A 14591-nucleotide genomic window follows, 5' to 3' on the forward strand; every position below is an offset into this window, starting at 1 on the left:
TTACCTCGGGGCTTCTCCCGGTCACTGATGTGGCATGGGAGGTGGACATGCCTGGTTCCCACGGAAATCTCAGACTCGCAGTCTGGCTCCACTGGCCCCTTGCGCTGGCCCGGCTCGGGGCTGGCACTGGAGCGCACACAACAGCTCAGAATGTTCCCCATGGGGCACCACTGCAACTTGGCTCAGTCCCACCTGAGCAGCTCAGCAATGCAGAGCAGACTCTTCTGCGGTTCTTCCACCCGCCCTCTGGCCAGTAGGCTGGCCTTACCCTCACCCCCCCCAGCCCCCCAAGCTGACTGGTCTTCTGAGGGGCAGTGATCTGGCTTATTTAAAGGGGTCAGAGATCCCACAAATGCTAAGAGCCAAAGCCACTGCCAGAGATCAAGCCAGACTTCTTTCTCCTTCGGCCACCTCCAAACAACTGCCTAGGCCACCACCTGCCAACTGGAATGCATCCTGTGTCACCTGGTTACCAGCAGCCAATCGCGACCAGAGTTCTGTCCGCATGCCCACCCAACTGTCACCCAGGCAGGCATTTGATTCAAAATACCCTGGCCCACCTGGGGCTGTCATCTCCCTCACACATAGGGTCAGGATGCCTGTTTCCATTCTTCAGGTGCTGCCTGGAACTTCTCTGGCTTTTGTAACTCTACAGGTGGTCTGGGTCAACAGACTTTATAGAAAGCCCCGGTTAATAAGAAGCTGGTTCCATAGGCAATTCAGCTTCTCTGAGTGGTCCAGCTCTCACTTTTCTCAGAGGACGTAGCTGCACCCAAACTGTTGACTGTTTCTGTACCTAAATGCTCCTCTACTGTTAGTTTTGGTTTGAAATCCACTTTCTCTACATGTTGGCTAAAGGAACAATTCAACAGGAAGAGATAATGATTATAAACATACAGTATATATACCAAACACTGGCACACCCAACCTCATAAAACAAACAAATTGACAAGAAAAGTCAGATAAACACCAATGTAGTTGTAATGGGGGTCCTCAATACCCCACTGTCCCAAATGGATAGATCAACTAGACCAAAAAAAAAAAATCAACAAAAAAGTCAAAGAGTTGAATCAAACCTTCGAACAAATAGACTTAATAGATGTCTACAGGGTATTCCTTCCAAAACCAACAAAATGCACATTCTTCTCAGCAGCACATGGGACTTTCTCCAAAACAGCCCACATACTAGCCCATAAAGCATGCAGAAATAAATGCAAAAGAATCAAAATTATCCCATCTATATTATCAGATCATAATGAAACTAGAAAGCAATGGCAAAAGACAATAGAAATTATGCACACATATGGAAACTAAATAATGACCTTGAGTGATCAAAGGGTCACAGATGAAATTAATGAAGAAAGTAGTTACTATAATTGAACAATAATGATAGTATGACATATTGGAACCTATGGAACATAATGAAAGCAGTCTGAAGAGGGAAGTGTATAGAGGTGAATTGCCACATTAGGAAAACCAAGTGAACTCAAATAAATGAGCTAATGATGCTCCCCAAGGTCCAAGAAAAGCAATCCAAGCCCAAAGGTAGGAAATTATAAATATCAGAGCAGAAATTACTGAAATTGTGACTAAAAAAATACAAAGCATCCATGAATCAAAGAGTCGGTTCTTTGAAGGATAAAACAAAATACACAAACCCTTAGCCAACCTTATAAAAGAAAAGGAAAAAAGACTCAAATCCATGCAACTAGAAATGAAAAGGCTGAAATCACAACAAATCCCACAGAAATCCAGAGGATCATCAGTACCTACTTCGAGAACCTGTACTCTAATAAGAAGATGGAAAATTCAGAAAAAATGGACATAATCCTAGATTTGTATGAATTGCCATGATGATATAAAAATTTAAATGAAACTGAAGGTATAATTTAAAATCTACCAACAGTGCTCACTTCGGCAGCACATATACTAAAATCTGCCCACAAAGAAAAGTCCAGGCCCTGAAAGATTCACTGCTGAATTCTTCAAGAAATGTAGAGAAGACCTAATGCCGCTACTTCTGAAACTCTTCAATGAAATTGAGAAGGAAGAAATGCTTCCAATTCATTCCTGGAAGCAAGCATTACCTTAATTCCAAAACCAGAGAAGGATTCAACCAAAAAAAAGAGAACTACCAGCCAATCTCCCTAATGAACATAGACACGAAAATCCTTAATAAGATACAGGCAAACAGAATGCTCCAAATCATCAAGAAAATTATGCAACATGACCAAGCAGGATTCATCCCACAGATGCAGGGATGGTTCAACATGCACAAATCAATAACTGTAATACCCCATATAAAACACAGCCAAGAAAGAAAACCACATGATCATCTCAATAGATGCAGAAAAAGCATTTGACAAAGTCCAACACCTTACAGAAAACTGGAATAGATAGTCTTTATCTCAATCTGATAAAAGCCATCTATGACAAACCAACAGCCAACATCATACTAAATGGACAAAAACTGGAAACTTTCACTCTAAAATCAGGAATAAGAGAAGGATGTCCACTGTCACCACTCTTTTTTCTTTTCTTTTCTTTTCTTTTTTGTGGTACCGGGGATCAAACTCGGGTCCTTGTGCCTGCAAGGCAGGCAGCAGAACCACTGAGTTAAATCCCGGCATGTCACCACTCTTTATTCAATATACTTCTGGAAATATTAGCCAGAGCAATTAGACAAGAGAAATAAAAGGAATAAAGAAAGGAAAGGAAGAACTTAAACTGTCATTGTTTGCAGATGACATGATACTCTACACAGAAGACCCCAAAAACGCCACCAAAAGACTTCTAGATTTAATAACCAAATACAGTAACATAGCTGGATAGAAGGTCAACACATAAAAATCAATACCATTCCTTACACAAATAACAAACTCACTGAGAGAGAAATTGTAGAAATCACACCTTTCACAATACATCCAAAAAGTGAAATACATAAGAATCAATCTAACAAAGGAAGTGAAAGACCTTTATATTGAAAACTACAGTACTCTGAAAAAGGAGATCAAAGAGGATAACAGAAAATGGAAAGATATCCCTTGTTCTTGGGTAGGAAGAACCAATACAGTGAAAATAGCCATATTTCCACAACTGTTATACAGATATAATGCAATCCCAATCAAAATACCAATAGCTGGCCAGGGATTTAGCTCAGTGGCACAGCACCTGTCTTGCAAGCACAAGGTCCTGCGTTCGATCCCCAGTACCAAAAGTAAAATAAAATACCAATAGCACATTTCAAAGAATTAGAGGAACAATCCTAAAATTTGCTTGGAACCAGAAAATACCTAGAGTAGCAAAAGCATTTCTGGGCAATTAAGGCAAGGCAGGGCCATCACAATCCCTGATTGATTGAAATTATGATACAAAGCTACTGTGATTAAAAACAGCATGGTACTGGCCAAAAAAGCAGACCAAAGGATCAATGGAACAGATTAGACGATCCAGAAACAACTCCAAACACACTCAGCCACCCTATCTTTGACAAAGGAGTCATACACTTTCACTGGAAGAACGATAACCTCTTTAATAAATGGTGCAGGAAAACTGCTTTTCCACATGCCAAAGATTAAAACTAGACCTGTATCTTTCACCATCACTAAACTAAAATTTAATTGGATCAAACATCTTAATATTAAAATAGAAACACTAAATCTACTGGAAGATAGAGTAGGTAGAACTCTTGAAGACATTGGTGTAGGCAAAAACTTTATGAACAAAACCCTGATTGCACAGGAAATATGACAAAGAATCAACAACCAAGATCTCATATTATTAAAAAGCTTTGGCACAGCAAAAGAAACCACCAACAGCATGAAGAGACAACCCACACTGTGATTAAAAAAAAATTTTGCCAGCTGTTCCTCAAAGGACTAATATCTAAAATATATAAAGAACTTAAAAAAATCAGACCCCCCTAAATTAAAGACCCAATCCAAAAAAGACCATCTAAAATGAATAGACACATCTCAGATGAACAAGTAGAAATGGTAAATAAACATATGGAAAAATGCTCAACATCACTGCTCATTCAAGAGATGCAAATTAAAACAACACTGAGATTCCACCTCACTCCAGAAAAAATGGCTGTTATCAAGAAATCAACCAATAACAAATGCTGGTGGAGCTGTGGAGAAAAAGGAACCCTGCTCCACTGTTGGTGGGAGTGCAGACTGGTACAACCACTATGGAAATCAGTGTGGAGATTCCTCAAAAAAATAAAACTAGAGGTTCCATTTAACCACCTAGCCCCCTTCCTGGTATCTTCCTTAAAGAATTAAAAGCATCATACCACAGTGATATATGCACATGTTTATATCAGAACAGTTCGGAATAGCTAAATCTTGGGAACAGCCCACATGCCCATCAACTGATGAGTGGATAAAAAGATGTGGGGTTTTTTTATACAATGGGATGATACTGTGCAATAAAGAAGGATGAGCTTGAGACATTTCTAGATAAAAGGATGTATCTTGAAACCATACTCTTAAGTGAAATCCATCAGACACATGTGTTTAAACATTGCATTGTTTCTCTGGCATGAGAGACCAAAACTGTCCATAAATGTGTAATAGATATAGGGAAATGGGAAGAAAGTGTTCAAGTGAGAAGAGGAACAAGGGACAGGGAGCAGAAAAGGAAAAAAAGGGACAAGAAAAAAAGAATAGAAAGAAAGAATGGAAATAAAAGCTTTTGTAAATAAGAAGGGGAAGGGCCGGGGATTTAGTTCAGTGGTTCCCCTGCCTGCCTCACAACTGCAAGAACCAGAGTTTGATCCCCGGTACCACAAAAAAAAAAAAAAAAAAAAAAAAAAAAAATGAGGGGAAGAGGAGAGGAAGGGAGGGGAAAGGAATGGGAAAAAAAGAAGACAGCTATACCATGTACAGGTACAAATTCCCTATGTTGAATGTCATCATTACAAATATCTAAAATGTACCAATCAACTTTTTTTTTTTGGTACCAGGGATCAAACTCAGGACCTTGCGCTTTCAAGGCAGGTGGCGGAACCACTGAGCTAAATGCCCGGCCCAATAAAATTTTTTTTAAAAGAAAAACAAACAAATCACAAACAGCAAATGACCAATACAGAAACAAAGGAACTATAAATCAGCAAAAAATAACACAATAAATAAATAACACAATTAAGAGAATGATCATAATAAACCCACACATATCCATAATTAACTGGAATGTCAATTTATTAAGTCCTTCAATTCTAAGACACACAAAGGCTGGGTGCAAAACAAAACAAAACAAAAAAAGTGCTGCTACCTTCAAGATAGAAAAGCTTTAAGGGGCCGGGGATTTAGCACAGTGGTTTCACCGCCTGCTGCACAAGCACAAGGACCTGAGTTTGATCCCCGCTACCAAAAAAAAAAAAAATAGATTGCAAAAGCTTTAAGGACACTCAGACTTGGGAAGTCAATGGATGGAAGTAGATATTTTATGCAAATAGAAACCAAAAAACAGCAGACCTAGGTATACATTAAGTCCCCAAATTACAAACATTCAAATTGCAAACTTGCGCAGGTGTATTGTGTAAGACTCACTTTGTCAGACTTAGGAATGAATCTGACTTACAAACGTTCTCTGAGAATGAACTTGTTTGTAAGTCAGCAACTTCATCTACTTCTATCCGGCAAAAGGAACTTTAAAGTTTTTTCTGCTCTGAGTCAAATTCATTGGATAATGGTAAATGAGTCAATTTATTAAGAAAACATAAAAAATGCAAATACATATATACACTCAAGATTGGAGCACCTAAATACATGAAAAAATATTAATAGATTTGAAGAGAGACATAAACAGCAATACAAAAACATTAGCTTTTAATCACCTACTTTTCTTTTTTTGGTACCGGGAATCAAACTCGGGTCCTTGTGCTTGCACAGCAGGTGGCGAAACCACTAAGCTAAATCCCTGGCCCTAATCCCCTACTTTTAACCACAGATAGATCATCCTGATAGTAATCAATAAAGACTTGAATTTATACTGCAAAAGAAATGTACAGAACATGCCACTGAAAAGTACGAGAGGAAAAGTGCACACAAAACACTCTTCTGGATGGAGGACATATTAGGTCACAAAACAATTCTTAGTAAATTTGAGAAGACTGAAATCACAGTAAAAATATTTTCTGACTACCATGGTATTACACAAGAAATCAGTTGTAGGAGAAAAACTAAAATGTGCACAAATGTGTAGATATTAAACACCATTCCCTAAGCAGAAAATGGTCAGTCAAAAAAGAAATCCCAAAGATATTCAAAAAAACAACTGTTACAGCAAAGTGCGACAGCTCAGCCTTACATCCAAGTGTTATAGCTCTGTGTTACGACCAATGTTAGTTATCTGAAGGTCTCTGGTGGCGAAGAAGCCAAGCGGTGCTCAGAAAGATGGAGGGATTTTTTATTATGCTGGAGGACTCAGAAGAGTTCATACTCTGAAGGCTAAAGCCCTGAACGGTAATGCAAGCAACCTTACATAGAGATCTCTGGGGTAGGGGCTGGGCCCACCTACTGGGCGAGCATGCTCATTGAGGCAGATGGGCAGAGTTAACAGAACATTCTTGAAACCTTAGGTATAAGCATCCTGCAGTACAAACAGTTACACTGCTTGAACAGAACATCCTATGGAAAAACATTGGGGTGGGGGGGCAACAGACAAAGGCCTGCCCTGTTGTGCATTATTTCTTTATCACAACAACTTAGGACAAACAAAAATGGAAACACAACAAACCAAGACTAATGGAATACTACAATGTACTACTAAAAAGAAGGAAGTTTATATCAATAAAAGCTTACCATAAGAAACAAGACCTCCAACCACCTACATTTATATCTCAAAAAAATAGGACGAGAACAACAAACCAAGTCAAAAGTTAGTAGGAGGAAGGAAATAAAGAATCAGAGAAGAAAAATAAATGATACAGAGAACAGAAAGATAGGAAAGATCAACAAAGCTGAGTTATTTTTTAAAAGATGAAATTGACAAAACATTCGCTGGGCTAACTAGGAATAAAACAGTTTTTGAATCTCATCTGAAAAGAAAGGTCACATTCCAACTGATACCCCAAAATACCTAGGATCATAAGAGACTACTATGCTCAATAAATGGCTGAAAATTTTATAACGTGAGCCAGGCATGGTGGCACACACCTGTAATCCCTGCACTGGGAAGGCTGAGGCAGGAGGACTGTCCCAAGTTCAAAGCCAGTTTCAGCTACACAGTGAATTCAAGGCCAGCCTGAACTGCACAGTGAGAGCCTGCTTCAGAAAGAAAAAGAAAGACAGAAAGAGAGGAGGAGAGGAGGAAGGAGGAGAGGAGGAGGGAGAGGAAGAGAGGGGAGAGAGAGAAAGATAGATTGAATAATTCCTGAACATATACAATCTGTCAAGGCTCAGACATGTAGAAACAGGATATCTGAAAGGACCAGTAACCAAGGAGATTGAATCAATAATAAAATCTCTAAATCAAAGAAAATCTGGGACTTGATGCCTTTTTAGCCTAGTTCCACCCAATATTTAAAGAACAAATACAGTCTTTCTCAAGCTCTTCCAAATACTGAAGAGGTCACAATATGCCCAAACTGTTTTTGGAGGTCAATCTTACCCTGATATCAAAGCTAGACAAGTTCATTACAAAATAAATGTACACGCAAGTATTTCTGAGGAACAGATGCAAAATTCTCCAACAAAATACTAGCAAGTCAATTTCGACGCCACAGCAACAAATCAAACGAGCTATCAAATTATGAAAAAGAGGGCCGGGGATTTAGCTCAGTGGTTTTGCCACCTGCTGCACAAGCGCAAGGACCCGAGTTCGATCCCCGGTCGAAAACAAAAACAAAAACAAAAAACAAAACATAAACCTAATTATGAAAAGACAGAAAAATTTAAATACATGTGATTAAGAAAAGCAAAGACTGTAACTCCAAGCATGACATTCTTACCCTCCTTACCTGCTGGGCCCCGTTAGTTCTGCGGTCAAGTTGCAGGAAGGCCTTGAGGGGCATGATCAGCTGGGCATCCTGGGTGGACGTGCGGAGTGCTAGGCAGCAGCCTCGAACCCTGGAGTGTGGCACCAGCTCTGTCCCTCCAGAGCTAGGTGTCTGGCGTCCCGGAAGGTAGTGGTCTGGAGTGGTGAAGGCAGTGCGTGAATCCTCGGGCCCCAAACCACCGAGGGACTGGCTCTGAGGACAAAGGCAAGGCTTCAACCTGATGCTCCGGAGGTTTAGCAGGAGGAAAAGATTACACTTCATTATGGTTTGCACACTACAGAAACATGCACAGCCTCCACCCAACACCGGTCCCAAGGGAAAGAAGGTCGTGCAAGCAGAACAGATCTTAGATGGAGAGGCAGCGGGCGGGGTGGGGATATAAGGACAGGGAGAGGGGGTCGAAGAGGGGACAGGAAGAGACGAAGGGAGGGGTAGGGGAGAAGAGACCCGGGAGAAGACTGGTAGAAGGATGGGGGGGGCACTGGGGGAGGGGAGAGGAGGGGGAGGGGCCAGGCTGGGTCAAGGGAGAGAGGGGAAGGCCCCACCGGACCAAGGGAGTTGGAGAGTGGAGCAGCGGCAGGGTCCTTGGGGCAGAGAGGAGGGTGAAAATGGCCAGTCCTCCGGCCCCAGCCACTGGAGAACCACCTCTCAGGGCCTGAGCCTGTAGACCGCTCCTTACCTTCATAGCTGGAACACGGGAGTGAGGCATCGGGCGGGACCTGCAAAACATTTGAGGGCTTGCGCCTGAGCACGGAAACGTGGGGGGGTGGGCAATTTGCCGGAAGGGGCGGAGCCTAGCCGGGTGGGGTGTAACTTGGCCACACCCCCGGCCCAGGGCCCCTCTGCAGATGCAGCCCTTCCACTCCTAAAACCCGGTTCAGTTCAGTTTCCCTGGGTCCCAGTGCCTCAGCCCTGTAGTCCTCCACAGTGACTCACCCTCCCCATCCAGTTCTGGTAACTGGACCTTGGGCTGATCAAGGCCAGACTCCAACTGACAGGCCCACTGCCTGCAGGCCCTGCCCTCTCAGTCAAAGGCGACACCCACTTTCTGGGGCAGGTGCCTGCGCAGTCAAGGGCCTCACACTACTCACAGAGCTGACCAGGAGGAAAGCATACAGTCCAGTGTTCCAGCTGCACGGGTAAGGAAGCCTGCGGGCCTCAGGCCTCGGGCCTCGGGCCTCCTCCTGGGAGATTTTCTAAGCCCCGCATGGAGTCCCCAAGGGGGCAGAGGACGCCTTGCTGGCTCCCCTGGATTGCCAGCCCATCACCTTCAAGCCCGAGGTGATGAAGAAGTCCAGCAAGCTCCAGCAGGCCGCGCCGCAGCACATCCAACAACAGCTGCTGGCCAAGCAAGTGAAGGCCTTCTCTGCCTCGGCTGCCCTTGGCCCCCGCCACCTCTGCCCTGCAGCCCATCCACCTGCGGCATCTCGCCGCGACCTCGGCCACTTGCATTACCAGGGTGCAGCACGCCATCCTGCAGCACCACCTGGCCGCCACCGTTGGCATCCACCCCCACGCCCACCCACGGCCCCGGCCCACGTGCACCACATCCCCCAGCCCCACCTGACGCCCATCTCCCTGTCGCACCTCACTCACTCCATCATCCCCGGCCACCCGGCCACCTTCCTCGCCAGTCACCCCATCCACATCATCCCCGCCTCTGCCGTCCACCCCAGGCCCTTCACCTTCCATGCTGTCCTGCACGCTGCCCTCTACCCCACCCTGCTTGCTCCTGGGCCTGCAGCGGCAGCTACCCCCGCCCTGCACCTCCACCCGCAGCACCTGCAGCACCGCCCCCCCCAGCCAAGCCACAGAAGTCAGGGCGTGGGAGTCTCCCGGGCTAGGGCAGGCGCCCCGCGGTTCCTCCCTCGGGGTGTGTGCAGCCAAGTCTGCCAGCCTACGCACACTGGGCATGCAGGGTCCACTGTCTGGGAGCCAAAGAGTCGAGCTTTGGCTCGCAGGGATGGGCTGGGAATGAGGCTGGCTCTGGGTTTACTATCAGGGATCCCTTCCTCCTGCTGTCCTCCTCTCCTGTGTCCCTGGGCTAGGGAGCTCCTGTCAATGCTGCCCGCACCTCCAGGTCGTCACCTCCACATGGACCCCTCTTGCCTCTATTTTCTATCCTGTGCTCCTCTCCTCTTCCATCCTCAAGACACTCTCCTTGTCTCTGGGCCCCGAAAGGTCCCACGCCATGCATTCCTGCGTTCCCGATGCCCTGCTGCTCCCACTCCGCAGCCTGTGGGCAGTGTCTTCCCTATCCTCAGTGACACGTTGCCCAGGTGAGGTGGGAAGGAAATCTGACCTGGAACCAGATGTGACCCAGTCCCTCGCCCAGAAGAGGCCTCCGCGTGGCCCCGGGGAACAGTCCTCTGCCCGGCCCGGTCGGTGACCACTGCCCGCGCTTCCCAGGGCGGGCGCCTGTGATGGGCATATCTTCTGTTGTGTTGGTGTTCCCTTCATTTATAGAATTTTTTAATGTACAAATTGCACTCAACTCTATAAAGGCAAATGCTGCTTTTTGTAGCTCATATAACAGGGTTCCATATTTGTAGTATACTGCAATAATATTTTCTACATCCAGCTCTTTAAGTGATCCTTGTTCTGGTGGCTTTGCGTATGTGTGCCCTAGTTGAATTAAGGAACTTTAAGGGTTATAAATGAAAGCAAAAAAATAAAGTATTTGTTTTCTGCTAGATAGAAAAAAAAAAGTACTATGGCTGAATTTGAGTCTAATCTGAATGTGTATGTATTTTGTTGAACATTGTTATCCCTTACATTTTGTTTTTTGTTTTATTTTTTTTCACTTTTCTACCTTTTCCATCTTCTTTTTAGCATTCTGAAACTTTCCTCATTCCTTTTATTTTTCTTCTAATGGGTTAAAAGTGAGTACTTAGGGTTTAAAATGAGAAATTACTTAATGAATATGTCCTGATCAGTAGAGATGGTTTGACTTTATTGCTGGTCACCCTAAAAAGCTGTGCTCATGAATACTATACTATCACAGCAGTGCCTTGATGACACACCATGCAATTTATTGCACTACATGTGACTGTCAGTGGTCTAGTGATCACACATATGCCACAGGGTGACCCCCCCAATACTCCTTGATGGACACTCAAAGGACTCTGCAAACTGAGCCCTCTTGTAAACCTTCCTGGAGCCCACTCCTTTTCAGCTACTGTAGGGAACAGGGAAAGGGGACGTTACTAGAACCTCTGCAGTAAGTCCTAGTCTCCTGTGAGCCACGGCAGCACACGGCGAATTACAGGAAAGGTAGAAAAATGAGACTGAGAAGCTGAGCTTTTGGGTCTGATCACTGCTGCTCTGGGCAGCACAAACGAAAGACCCCAGCTTACCACACCTTTTATTTAGTACATTGGGAGAAACAAATGTAACAAATGACTTGCAGAGAGTTCAGTACATCCTGCGTAAATAAGATGTAACAATCCAAGAACAAGGAGGAACTGAGTAGATGTTTGTTCCTCCCAGGATGTTTTCAGCTCCCAGGATGTTTCTTGTCCTGGAGAGTCACAGCATCACTGGATCGTTGAGGTCTCAGTTGTGACCAGAGGCCAAAATGGAGTTATGTCTCAGAATTCCATAGCTGGGCTGTAGGCAGGAGAACTAGGCTAACCAAACGATTTTACCCTAAAATTATGTAGCATTGCTCCCGACAAGCCACTCTGACCTGCATGCCTCATCAACCACACAAGGACCCATCCCATTCAGTGTGTTAGTTTGCCCCTTTGGACTTGAAGAAATCCCCCATTTCTTTTATTTTCTTCACATTGTGCTCGTATCCTGCCCTTATTTGTGGTACATCTCAAGACTGATTCCCTTCTTTGTGTACTTCTCAAACTGCATGTGATATTCCTGCAGTAGATTGCTATGCATTTTTTGTCCCTACCTCTCTCACCCAACACTTAAATATGTACTACTCATTTTTTTTTTTTTTTTTTTTTGGTACCGGGGATTGAGCTTGGGTCCTCGCACTTGCGCAGCAGGCGGTGAAACCACTGAGCTAAATCCCCAGCCCCAGCTACTCTTACCACATGCAAAATTTTCAAACCGTATTTCCTTCTTTTGTAGAGCTCTTAAGAAAATGTTCAATATTCAACAAAACGTGTTGTTTCATTACTGCCTTCTCACAAAGCATTTAAGTAGGACGTATAATTTCAAAAAAACAAAAAGAAACTTCCTCTGTTAAAGAATAGTAATAGAATGTTTTGTACTGTTTCATCTTTATATATAATTCATTTTTTACAATGATTTCAAACCACTGTTCCATAATCAAAAGAGAGTTCTTTTGTAAAAGCATCATTCTTATTCATTCATTTTCTCTCTCTCTCTCAGCAGTACCTGGCATCAAATCCAGGGATACACTACCTCTGAGTTACATTACTAGCCCTTTTCTTTCTTCTTTCTTTCTTTTTTTTGAGACAGGGTCTTGCTATGTAGCCCAGGCTGACCTTGCACTTGAAGCAATATTCCTGCCTCAGCCTCCTGAGTGCTGGGATTACATGTATGCACCACCACTGCTGGACTCTTAGCCCTTTTCTTATTTTGAGACAAGGTCTCCCCAAAGTTGCCCTTGGGGGTACTCAAACTCATGAGCCTCCTTCCTCAGTGTGGGGAAAAATGAAGTCTAAGATGGCTACACGTTGGTTCACGCTGTATGTGTGTGGAGGGGGTGATTTCCAGTAGCCATTAAGTCCAAGTCAGCAAGATTTCGGCACAGGCACACCTTGTCCGTCTCACTGTAAGTAACTTACAAGGTTGTTACTGGCACATAGCCAGTACTGTATATTTTGGTATAAATCTAGACTGCCATGAGGGCTGGCAGGAGACTAAGCAGCTGTGGACTGCAGCAAGAACGGGCTGGCTAGGGGTGAAGAACTGTTGTGTGTGTACAGGGGCAGAGCGCGGCTGGACAGATAGGGCAAGTGGGCAACTGGGCAGTGGCTGGTGGTAGCTAAGAATAAAAGATGTTTAACAGTGCCCACAGCTCTGCATTCCTTCTTTGGGCTGCCTGAATCTCAAGTGAACAGCCCCAGCCTGAAATGGTGACAAGGTAACCTCCCCGTATGTTGTGATTACAGGCATGTGCCACCATACCAAGCTAAAAATGTGTCCTTAAGCTATGTGTGTTAACTATCAAGATAATTTCTTTCTTTTCTGATGAGGGCAACATTTAGTAAGTACTGCAAAAGGTTAATTTTTGAAATTGTCTTCAGCTAGCCAGGAAGAAACTTGTCTTTAGTGAGAACTATAATCTAATCTATGTTCTCTTCTATCAAAGCAAAGCATTTACGTAGCCTTTTCTTGAGAAAAGACTAAAGAACATTTAAAGTTACTGGTATTTTTTTCCTAAAGCAAAAGGAAGTTTTAATTTAGTATCATTACTGTCAATTTTTGTGAAGTTTGTTGTTCAACAGGGACATGCTTTCACTCTTATTTCTGTCAAGGTGTTACTTTTTTTCCAGGGTGGAAATAAGACAAAGCATAAGGAAAGGTAAAGAAATCTGGCACTGTGCCCAATGAACACACTAAAAACTCCTGGAGATAAAGGCTCTTGATATACAAGGGAAAGGGAAAAGGAAATGTTGTCACTTACATGCATGTTTTCTTTAGCTTGGGTATGTAGTTTTACTTCCTTTATTTTGACATTTATTCACTTCCCTGTCTTAAATTTTTGCCTGAACTTTGAGAAAAACACAACAGTAATAAATATAGTGTTATGGCTTGCTGTCCCCCCAAACCCCTCATGCACTCATAGGTATAGTGTTTTTCAGAAGTGGCTGGATCTAGGAATGTGATACTGCGATTAAGGGTTTGTGGCACTGGATTAGTCCACTAATTGATTTGTCATAGTTCTGGGTGTGGATAATGGAAAGGTCCACCCTGGGTGTGGTGGCACCACCCAAAAGGCTTCTAGCCTGGATGAGATAAAAGGGAAAGGGTGGCTTCTGCTTTCCTGCTTTGCTGCCTTCTGCCTGCCATACTATGGACTGTTTCTCCTCTGTGATGCCCCTCTGCCATTGCAACCTTGCCTTGAGCTGACTACGGACTGAAACCTCTATAAACTGTGAGGTGAAACAAACCTTTCCTTTTTTAACTGTGGGTATCAGATATTGTGTCTCAGTGATGAGAAAAGAAACTTAAGACATATACTAAGCTTTATTATGATCTTTCCCATATGTAGGATAGAATTCTAATGTTAAATGAAGTTCTTCACTAACTAAATTTTCTCTAAATTTAAGATATATATAATATAAATAAATGCTATATGTGAATATATAATATATGGCAAACTTTAAAACTAAAAGAAGACAGAAGCTTCATCATAGTTATACAGTACTTTTTAAATCAGTTGTCCTTAAATATATCTTCTATACATATTTTGGGGTGAAAGATCTTATACTCTATGTAGTATAAAATAAAAAACAATTACATATGGTTATACCAAAATATTAACGATGGTTTTATCTAGACAGTGGAATACAATTCTTCTCCTGTTTTTTGCCAAATGAAATAGTTACATCTTAGCTAAATGAAATAGTTTCAAATTATTTTATATTTAGGCAGA

General features: G+C 43.2%; 1 protein-coding gene across 9 annotated transcripts in view; it reads right to left on the reverse strand.

Annotated features, from left to right (window-relative positions):
• LOC147823360 (cyclin-Y-like protein 1) overlaps positions 1-10369 on the reverse strand; it is a 46686-nt gene extending 36317 nt beyond the window's left edge. For 3 of the 9 annotated variants that reach the window (XR_015444003.1, XR_015443999.1, XR_015444000.1), the window contains exons 1-2: positions 8685-10369; positions 7967-8197 (exon numbers count right to left, since the gene is read on the reverse strand). The gene's annotated coding sequence lies outside the window, so the exon portion shown is untranslated. Of the gene's footprint in view, positions 1-4; positions 7304-7957; positions 8378-8684 lie in introns of those variants that run through there. The other 6 variants (XM_087193406.1, XM_087193403.1, XR_015444001.1 and 3 more) reach the window with 5 other exon arrangements.
• Between the last annotated feature and the right edge of the window lie 4222 nt (positions 10370-14591).

This window comes from Heterocephalus glaber, unplaced genomic scaffold (genome assembly GCF_053883595.1).
Source record: "Heterocephalus glaber isolate CG9 unplaced genomic scaffold, H.glaber_assembly_v1.0 deba00001588, whole genome shotgun sequence".
Classification (NCBI taxonomy): Eukaryota; Metazoa; Chordata; class Mammalia; order Rodentia; family Bathyergidae; genus Heterocephalus; species Heterocephalus glaber.